At 39.9% G+C, this 10,229-nt stretch overlaps 1 long non-coding RNA gene across 1 annotated transcript; it reads right to left on the bottom strand.

Moving 5' to 3' along the window:
- Positions 1–1,325: 1,325 nt before the first annotated feature.
- LOC144588005 (uncharacterized) lies at positions 1,326–10,019 on the bottom strand. The gene is made up of 2 exons (XR_013543301.1): positions 9,923–10,019; positions 1,326–2,259 (listed from the first exon to the last, which is right to left on the bottom strand). It is a non-coding gene; the product is annotated as an uncharacterized LOC144588005 (long non-coding RNA).
- Positions 10,020–10,229: the final 210 nt, after the last annotated feature.

Raw genomic sequence — 10,229 nt, 5'->3', positions numbered from 1 at the left:
ACAACGACAACGACAACGACAAACTGAGACCTTGCAGCAGTGAGGGCACGCTGCAATCTTCACCTGGCATCAAGAAGATTGTTACAGTGACAGTAAATGGGGAAAAATGTTGGGATTCTTATGAATTTTAATCCATCAACTGAGGATATTGATACTACTATAGTCCAGAGCAAGGTAGCATGGGGAAGCTTTTTGGCTTACAGGTCCCAGGATCCCAGCTTGACTGGTGGTGCTTTTTGGCACAGGTTTTGGGATTGGATTCAGTTTATATTAGGTCCTGGAGGGCGAGTTTTCCCCTAGGTCCACTAAAGTGTGTTACAAGGGTTAGGGCATTAGAGGAGGATTTGTGATTCCTATTAGTCTTGAAGTGCCAATTTAGTCATGTTCATCTTTCTCAGGATTGTTCTGAGAGCAGAGTGAAGAAGAGGAGAGCCATGGAAACTGCTTGGACCTCTTGGGAGGAAAAACAAGATATACGATACATGTAACAAACAGATAACAGCTAGATTGCATACAGAAAAGTGGCTGCACCCACCCCTGAATAAGGAATGTCATTTCTTGTGGCAAGATCCGTCACACAGGCTCACTCTAAGGCAGAATTAATACAGACACCAGTGGAGGATTCAGCCACTTTAAATTTTACTATATCAATGTAAGTGTATATTTTATATTTTTTATTAATCTATACTGAACTAACCTCCAGCTGAAACTTATATGGCTGGGAAGGATTCTTTGAGGACAAAACTGAAGGGCTCATGAAACTGACAGACAAAGCCCAGTTTCAAATATGGCAAAACTCCCTGGCAAGGAAGTCAACTAAACACTTAATCTTCTTAGAGGTAATCACATTACCATTGTTTAGAGCTTTAAATTGAGATTAAGTTTCATTTCAAACATGACACATAGATACCCCGTGCTGTACAGAAGGTCAGATCACATCACTATAACAGAACCTGCCAACCTCTGGCCCTGCAAATCTATGATAAATAGTTTCTTAATGAGGGGACACATTTTTGAGAGCCTGCAGGGCTTAAGACCCAAAGCACAGGAGGTCACACAAGATTTTTCCAGCCTCTCCTCTCACTGATGCTGTCTGTGCTCTTATCATCCAAAATATGTTCCTTTAAAAATATATATATTTGATTTTGATTCTTTAATATTGCAGGCTGCCTTGGATTCTCTTGAGAAGAAAGACAGGGTGTAAATATTTTAAATAATAAATAAAGACATAAAAGTAATGTCATTCAAAGTAGAATTCAATAGAGGAAGAAAATACGAATCTGAAAAGGATGCCGCTGCCACTTCTTCTGTAAGTGGGAGCTTTTGTACATGGGTATTATGGGCTGCATGGATCCCATGTCCTGTGTGTTATTGTTTTTATCTCAATATATTGAAACCTGATGACTTTCTTGTCTGAAAGAAAGCCCTGGAGAAAAAGAAATGAAAAATCTCATTGCACTTAGGGCTGCTTAATTACGTAAGAACACATCAAAGTTCACCATTGCTTTGTTGTTAACCATTTTATGTTGTTTCAATATTGTAGATACTACTTATTGTAGATTTTGCATTCTTTTATGCATAGAGCTCTAGGATCAGTTGCTGGAAGAATGCATAATTCTTAAAATAAATAATTAGCAACTTAATACACTGCATGTACAATGTTCAGCAGCAAACCATAGCTGATGTTGCTCTATGTGGTACATGTTTTCATCCAGCTATTTATCACATTAATGCTTTACACTTTTATGTATGATTCATAAAGTTGTAAAGATGTAAAAAAAAGGCATTTGTTGGATTAACATGAAGCAAAACCTTGTAAGTCAGATTCACCAAGTTCAGTCTAATGGAATGAGCTAGCTGAAGTGCTGATTCCCAAAACCACTCCAAACAATATGTGCATCATAGAAAATATAGTTCTGCACAAATTTTCCACCTTTTCTATGCATGGAGAAATTGGTACTGAGGAATTTTGGTAAAAAGAGGGAGTCTAGGAATTTGACTATTCCTTTTACTTAGCAGAGTATAAGGAAGAAAAATAACAAGACAGAAACCTGGAGATATCAACGAGGCTCATCAGCAGCCTCCCTGATTTTGCACACAAGCCAGCATTTTGTATGATAAAATGTGCTCTAGAAGTATTTGAAGTAGAAATGGGTATCTTTACCTACAGTTACCATCTGTAGTTACAATAAGAAGGAAAAAAAGGGGGGAGGAATTGAGTCTCCTCTTGTAGAATTCTTTTCGAAGATCATTTCTTTTCTGTCAAATTGAATGAGAACCATTGACATTATGAGGGAGAAATATGAAGCACCAAATAAGAGAAACACAAACATATAGATCTGAATTTCTGAAGGTGCTCATGTTTAGAAGTGTACAAGGGACAGCTGCAGCAAAGTGTTCCAGGATATTACCATATTCTCCATAATTCCTGTAAAAGGCACTTCAAGAGAAAAATTAGAGAACCATCTGTCAGAGATACTTTGATTCGGATTCTTGCAGTGAGCAGGGGTTCGGACTTGATGGCTTGATAGGCCTCAACTCCATGATTCTCTGATTCTATCCAGAATCTATCGATTTGCTTGTTTCATTTGCTCAGCCCCAATCCCTTCCCCTCAAGATGCTTGCTATGGGTTTCTAGAAAATCATGCAGGTTCATCGTCCCTTCTCCCTTCCCCTTCTGTTAGCCTTTTCTCTTCCACAAATATTTATCTGGGGGGAAGGGGTGGCAGAAATCAATCCACTGAGGACAGTGAACTCAGTGCTCAGTAAATAGTGACTGACGTTTCACAGTGATGGCATGCTGAAAATTGGAAGAGAAGGAAACAGAACAGGGTGGGAGTGGGAGAATAAGAGACACGCAAGGACAGAACGAGCCATGTCCTTCTCTAGATAGATCATGTTTTGCACATCATGACAAGCTATTTTTAAATATTCTGGAGAACAAAAGTTAATGCTAAGTATAGGGATCAGTGAAGAAATATAAGATTTAAAAGCAGCTGGGATTGGGCCCGTCCCAAATCTCTTCAAAACAGTGCTGTGATCTTACAGAATATTTGGTGGCTGGGGTGGGAACATGGAAAAAGTGAACGGAATTCAACGTTTGGTGTTATGAACAGAAGCAGCTCATCTGCAGCAGGTTTTATATTTTCATCTGTCCATAAATCATTTTTGTCCCTTCTAAAAGACCATTTCTAGAAGCCTATTGAATTCATGTGCAGGACACTCTTTGAAATATATATAAATGCCCTTCCTAAGCACAGATTTTTCAACAATTACTAGGTTTGTATTGACCCAGTGAGTGTAAAATACAAATACAAAATCCATTTGTGGTGATGATCTTGTAAGCAGTGTCAAGTTCCATTCTCCTAACATGTAAAATGTATTTGCCAGAGTGTTTTGTCAAATCAAAACCACACATAAATGGATATTTCCATTTAAGCTCAAGATCACTTTGTTCTAATTACAACTGATTTATCAGTTCACTTCAGGGAAGTCTCCAGCACTCTTTAGCACAGTTGTTTTCCTTTTATAATACAAAAATATGTCCTGTATTGCAAAATCTTCAAGATAGGGAGGAAAGAAACAAAACCTGGCTATTGTTAGGTCAACAATACTGTCTTGTTACATACCCAGAGAGACTAGTTCATAACTGCAATGAGTTTTTGAAATCAGAATGGAATGTTATTTATTATAATATGTTAATGCAATATCTTGTTTTAATGGTCTGTTGAATGGTTAACAGAACAACTCCTTAGGGAAAACAATGTTGCATTTCCATGAACTATGGCTTATTCTAATGAAGGCTTAACAGGATGAAGCACAATTTTTCTTGTGTTGTCATACCATTGCTTTAAAATTTGCAGAAAGATTCTTGAGCTCTGCTGGCCTGTTTCATATTTTGCCTGGCTTTCCATCGGGTTGTTCTGAAGATGGCAGCAATATCAAAAATTCTTGATCACATGCTTTCTAACAGCCTCCAATCCTGCTTCATGGAAAATAATGACAAATTCACCAGAGCGTTTGGTGGTTTAACCCAGTGGTTCTTAACCTTTGTTACTCGGATGTTTTTGAACTGCAACTCCCAGAAACCCCAGCCAGCACAGTTGGTGGTGAAGGCTTCTGGGAGTTGCAGTCCAAAACTCCTGAGTAACCCAAGGTTAAGAACCAGTGGTTTAACCCAAAGGCAAATGTCAAGAGAGAATCATAGAGCTGCAGTCTGGGAATGACAGAGTTGCTCAACAAGCAAACCATGAACAAATTGTTAGTTCGGTTTCTCATTTTCTCATTCTTCTAATCTTCATTTTATCCTTGTTTTGCATCAGGCAGCATTTTCTATTATTAAAAAAAGTCTACACTAATATGTTCAAGTGCCTTCCTCACATTGTATATATTTTATCATGGATTTTGTGTTGTCAAAGGTCTAGACTTCTGAACAGAAGCAGGCTACAGTACAACATTCTGTTTTAGGGTCTCACAAGTTTAGTGTTTTCACCTGTCTTGTGAATCATTTTTGTACCACTTCAAATCTGAGAGCAATATCATGTCTTTTAACACCATCTTGAGTCAGTGGGAGGATGTTCAGAGTGAAGAGAGAGTGTATCCTTCACCTGCAGAAGTTTCCAGGTTCATTATTTACATTGTTAAACAAAGCTCAAGGACTAAGAACTCTTCAGGGAACCAGATAAAGTAGACAGCTGTAGAAAAAAGAATGAATGATTTCATTCGTTGTAAGGCAGCTTCCTGTGTTTGAGCAAGATTGATTCCAAAATAAAGGTTCTTCCATGCTCTCTGGGGATTCTGAAACTTGTAGTCCAAAAAGGGATTTATCTCAGACACTAATTCCATTTAAAAAAAAACATATACACATCGTTTTGCAGTAATCTTCCAACATCTGACTTGAAGGATATTTGGAGTTTAGTCTTTTCAGCAACATCATTTCTATCTAGCAGTCACCGTGATGAAACGGGGTGGGGAGATACATCGCTGATGGTTTATAAACAAAACAATGAATTTATAATCTAAACTCTATTTATGGTGTTCTGCACTATCACGAGTACATAATCCTTTCTACAAGCCAAAAAACTGTCAATAGGCTGCTTCATAAAATAATGAATGTTTGCAGTAATAATTCAATTCTTTAAAAAACATTTAATTTATGAATGTGGGATACTCTGCTTTTGTATCCATGGTTCAAAATGTCAGGAAATGTACAGATATTGCTGCACAATATTGTGCCTATGTTGCCAGCAGGAAAAAAATGCCAAGCTTTAGATAGCAAATTGTCTACATACCCTCTTGAGCTCATTACCATTTATAAAGTGGCACCAAGCAAGGCTAGTGGTAGTGGGTATCACTTTGCTTTCACAGAAAATTAAAACAATGGTCCTGTACTTACTGCAATCCTTGGCATTCTCCTTTCTTGAGAACTGGAATATATATTGAACATTTCCTGTCTGTGGACCATTGTTTTGTTTTCCATATTTGTTGGCATATTCTTTTTAGAATTTTGACTAGAGATGGGGGTATTCGTATTAGTATATGAATATCCCCCCACAGGTGGAAATAGCAAGGGTCCAGCATTATGGGGACAACCTCACTTATCTGCCGTGGAGGCGGACTTTAAGGTCTAAAGAAGAGTTAGAAACACAAAACATATATATAGACTGGTGGTCAAGAGCACAAGTGGAATCTAGGTATAGAAAAGATAAAATAGAGGGTTTTTACCCAGAACAAACAATATTTGATAAACTTCTGCTAGGTTCAAAAGATGAAGTAATTAAGAAAATGTATGATTATTTGTTAGAAACTAAAATGCAAGGCGAGATGGTCAAAGAATGTAGGACGTAACATAGGACATAATATTGATATTGATCAATGGCCGCATCTATGGCAAAATAATATAAAGCTCACAAAATCTGTTAATTTCAAGGAGAATATTTACAAGATATTTTATAGGTGGCATATGATCCTGGAAAAATTTTCAACAATTTATACAAATGTGTCAAATGTTTGTTGGAAGTGTGAAGCACACGAGGGAAGCTTTTACCATATGTGGGGGACTTGCAGAGTAGCAAAACACTATGGGATAGGAGTACATACTCTGTTACAAAAAAATTGCTTTGTAAGGTTCCACTTAACCCCAGAACTATTTCTACTGAGTAGTATACCAGAAAATATAGATAAGACAAAGAACTACTTAGTTATATGTATAGTCACTGCAGCCAGAATTCTTTATGTCAAGAAGTGGAAGAAACCAATTTCGGTGACACTGAAACAAGAGAAACTTATTGAGAAGACACAGGAAGCGACTTCTATCTTATCAGAAGTGTTGAAAGACTGTTCAATACAAATGGCAAGAGAACGATGGGATTTATTATATAAATGGCTTGAGTTACCAGATAGTACTTGAATAACATAGATTTAAACTAGGATGTAAATATAAGTTAAAATCAGGAGGGCAATCAAATAGTAGAAAAGTGGAAAGTCAAGTTGATATTGAATTGTTTATAGACTGGATGTCAGCATATTTTGTGTTTCTCCTCCCCTGCCTTTTTCCCTCCCATATCCCCCTTTACCCTTTGTATCCCTTACTTTATACCAAGTTAGTAATAATAATAAAAAAGAAATAACAAGCGTCCGACTGTCCACTCACCATTTTGCCACTGATGCGAGCTTGACGGAGCCTCCCTATCACGCCATTGTCCGCAATGGATTAGCCACTCTGCGACATGGCAGAGAGGCTTGTCATCCTGCCTCCTGCCAGGAGTGACTAATCCATTGCGGACGACGGTGCAATAGAAAGGCTCCATTGAGCTTGCATCAGTGGCAGAAGGGTGAGTTATTTCCACCTGTTGGTGATATTCGTATATGAATACCTCCATCTCTAATTTTGACAGATCCAGTCTCTGAGGCGTTAACTAGTTCTATCGATTTTCCAGCTATGCCAATGATTTACAGTGGTGCCTACAAAATTTTGCTTCGACTTTTAATTTTGGGATTTTTGACTTTCTTTTTTAAAACAGAGAGACTGCCTGTTCTGAGTGAATACACTTTATTTACTTTACAGGGGTGTTGTAGCCTGGGTTTGGGCTAGGGGCGGGTTGTGTTTCTGTGCTCTGATGGGTCTTACAGACCCTTTCTTCAAGGGTCCATGCTGGCTGGTGTGCTTTAAAATGGAGTTTAGTCTTTTGGTTTTAAAATCAGAATTTTTTTGCAAAGGTCTGTGCTGGCTGTTGTGCTCTAAAATGGAGTTTAGACTGAAGTTTCTCTCCCCCCCACATTGTCTTCTCCCTCCCTCTCTCCCTCCCCCTCCCTCCCTCCCTCCCTCCCTCCCTCTCCCTCTCCCTCTCCCTCTCCCTCTCCCTCTCCCCCCCTCTCTCTCTGCTCCCCAGGTGCTTAGTTTGGTTTAAAAGGTGTTTGGTTTAAAATGTGTGGGTTTAAAATGTGTTTCAGACTCCAAACTCTCTCCACCCCATTGTCTTCTCTCTCTCTGTCAGTCTTCTCTCTTTTTGTGCTGAAAAGCACAAACCTTTGTCTGAGGTGTCTGTGTGCCCCAGTGATGACCTTCTTTCTTTCCTCTTTTCCCCATTGTTCCCTCCCTCCTTTCCTGCTCTTTTTTTAACCTAAGTCATCTTAAGCTTTTTAAAAAATTCTCCCCCTAGTGGTACAGGACAGATTAACTGGTTTTGCATTAGTTCCTATGGGAACAAATGTTTTGACTTACTACTGGTGCTTCTACATACAAACAAAAAACAGTCGGAACTGATTAATTGGGTTTCAGTGCATTTCAATGGGAAATGCTGATTCAACTTACGAACATTTAACGTTACGAACATCTTCTGGGATGGATTAGGTTCACAAGTCAAAGCACCACTGCATTTCTTCCTACGGCTTTCAGAGCAGCTTTCACAACACTTCCTAGAAGTGCAGGTTCTTCATCATAGGATTCCTCTTGAAAGGTGTCTGTCAGCCTTTTATCCCTTCTGTTTCCACCTTCTCTTTAATTTCTGCCTGTTGGTCATTCCACCTCTAACTGCCCATGCTACATCTTGCCTCAGTATTAGAGCCACTCCATTTCTTCTGAAGTTCTCATATGTAGAGTAGAACACTTTGCAGACAATTAGTGTCCCCATTTTAAAACTAGTAGGCTGATGATAGGAGTTTGGCAGTGGGTACAAGCAAACTTCATGGGTACAAGCAAACCTGACATGAACCAGCAGCAGCAACAACAACTCTAACCTCCACTGCAGAATCCCAGGGAGCAGCTGCTATGTGAGCCTGAGGACATGGAGATGGGAGGCTCACTTGAGCCAAGCCCCATGAAGGAACTGGGTGGCTCCAGAGGAGGAGAAGGCAAAGGAGCCCCTGTAAAGACACAGGACAAAGGTGGCCCAGTGCAGACCATTGTGCATGGGGAGTTGTCTTTGCACACGATTACTACACTTGATTTTCTAAAGGAAATCAAACCTGAGTGCTCACTGGAAGGACAGATCCTGAAGCTGAGGCTCCAATATTTTGACCATTTCATGAGAAGAGAAGACTCCCTGGAAAAGCCCCTGAAGTTGGGAAAGTGAAGGCAGGAGGAGAAGGGGACGACAGAGGATGAGATGGTTGGACAGCGTCATCAAAGCAATCAACATGAATTTAACCAAACTCCAGGAGGCAGTGGAAGACAGGAGGGCCTGGCATGCTCTGGTCCAAGAGGTCATGAAGAGTTGGACATGACTAAACGACTAAACAACAAAAGTACACCAAAAGAGCCATGACTGGAGGAAAGGGACAGGGTACATAGCTGGTAGGTACTTGTACAAGGGCCCATCGCACTAGCTGAAGCAAAGGAGGGAATGCCTTTTGCCTGTGTTGCAAGTTATCTTTGTGTTGCATGGGCCCCGGTGGCAGCAGTGCAGAGCCTGGCAAATACTGCCTAAGGGGTGGTGGCAAGCCTTCTACGAGATCCACCTGTAGGGCCTGGAAAAACTACTCATGCACCATGTGCTTTGCTGGGAAGGCAATGTATAAGCCCTATCACAAAATCTGAGAGCAACTGCAGCTGATGAGCACCTTGTGTCATCAGCATACTCTCCAAAACTATTCTCCCCACACACATACACACTCCATGTTACCTGATTCGCTTGTGTTTTGCCTGGATGTTCCCCTCCTGATCCTTTGGAGAACAAGTTGGCCCAGAAGCAGCTTGAGCCCACAAGTCCCAACACTTGGCCGGCCCTCTCCCCTGACATCAAGTTTCAAGTTTTGATCCAGAAATCTAAGGGAATTGTGTAGTCTTGCCCTGGTCATGACAATCCAACTGGAATGGAAGGAGCCTAGTGTTGGCTTTGTCTACATTCTTCTCAGCGCAGCAAATGGCCATTAAAAAGTTAAGCATAAAGAACTCATTAAGATGTGTTCTGTTCCATGTCATTGGCAAAAACATGGCTGGAAAGAATATAATATCACAGGTCATGGAGATAGTTGGACAGAGGAGACTGAATTATGGAGAAGAAGGGAAGATACAGCCACCCCATGTGTTGTATGTTTGCATATTTGTCTGGGTAGCATTTACCAGTCTTCTTTTAAACTTTGTTTCATCTCTTCTGCATGGGTCCCTTAATACTGCACCATGCTAATTCCAGAATGATAACCCTGGCATGAGTATTCCTGATTTTCACTGCAGAAGACACAGTTTCTTCTTCTCTGCTGTTGCTGCTATAGTCTTCTTTGTTTGTCTCTGTGCACATGGATTTTGCCAGTTTGTTTATATGTGTATATATAAATGTGTGTGTGTGTGCGTGCACAAAAGAGGCAGAAATAAATGGTGGCAAACCTGTCAGATCTGAAGCCCCACAAATTAATCATCCCTCTATATTCACAGATCAGGCACAGTACATACAATAGCCGATCAATTTTCTCTCGCACTACCTACCAGTGCATCGGAATCATAACTTGCAAAGGCTGTTTTCCAGGGAGATGGCATCATTCATTTTCGATGTTTACTTCATTGCTAGCCTCTGTGGTGAAACTGTCAGGAAGATAACAAATTGGTATGAAGGATTTATTTATTTAATTATATTCCTACCCCCCCACCCCCACAACTCATTTATCCCAAAAGCTCAGAAAAGATGAGAAGTCTTCAGTAATATGACTAAATAAATACGTACTTCATAACACCTCACTACAAATAAATGCTTGTAAACAATATTGAATTAAAACTACACCTTGTTTATTCAACC

The sequence above is a fragment of the Pogona vitticeps genome, chromosome 3, assembly GCF_051106095.1.
Source record: "Pogona vitticeps strain Pit_001003342236 chromosome 3, PviZW2.1, whole genome shotgun sequence".
Classification (NCBI taxonomy): domain Eukaryota; kingdom Metazoa; phylum Chordata; class Lepidosauria; order Squamata; family Agamidae; genus Pogona; species Pogona vitticeps.
This window is presented reverse-complemented; position numbering and strand designations above follow the sequence as displayed.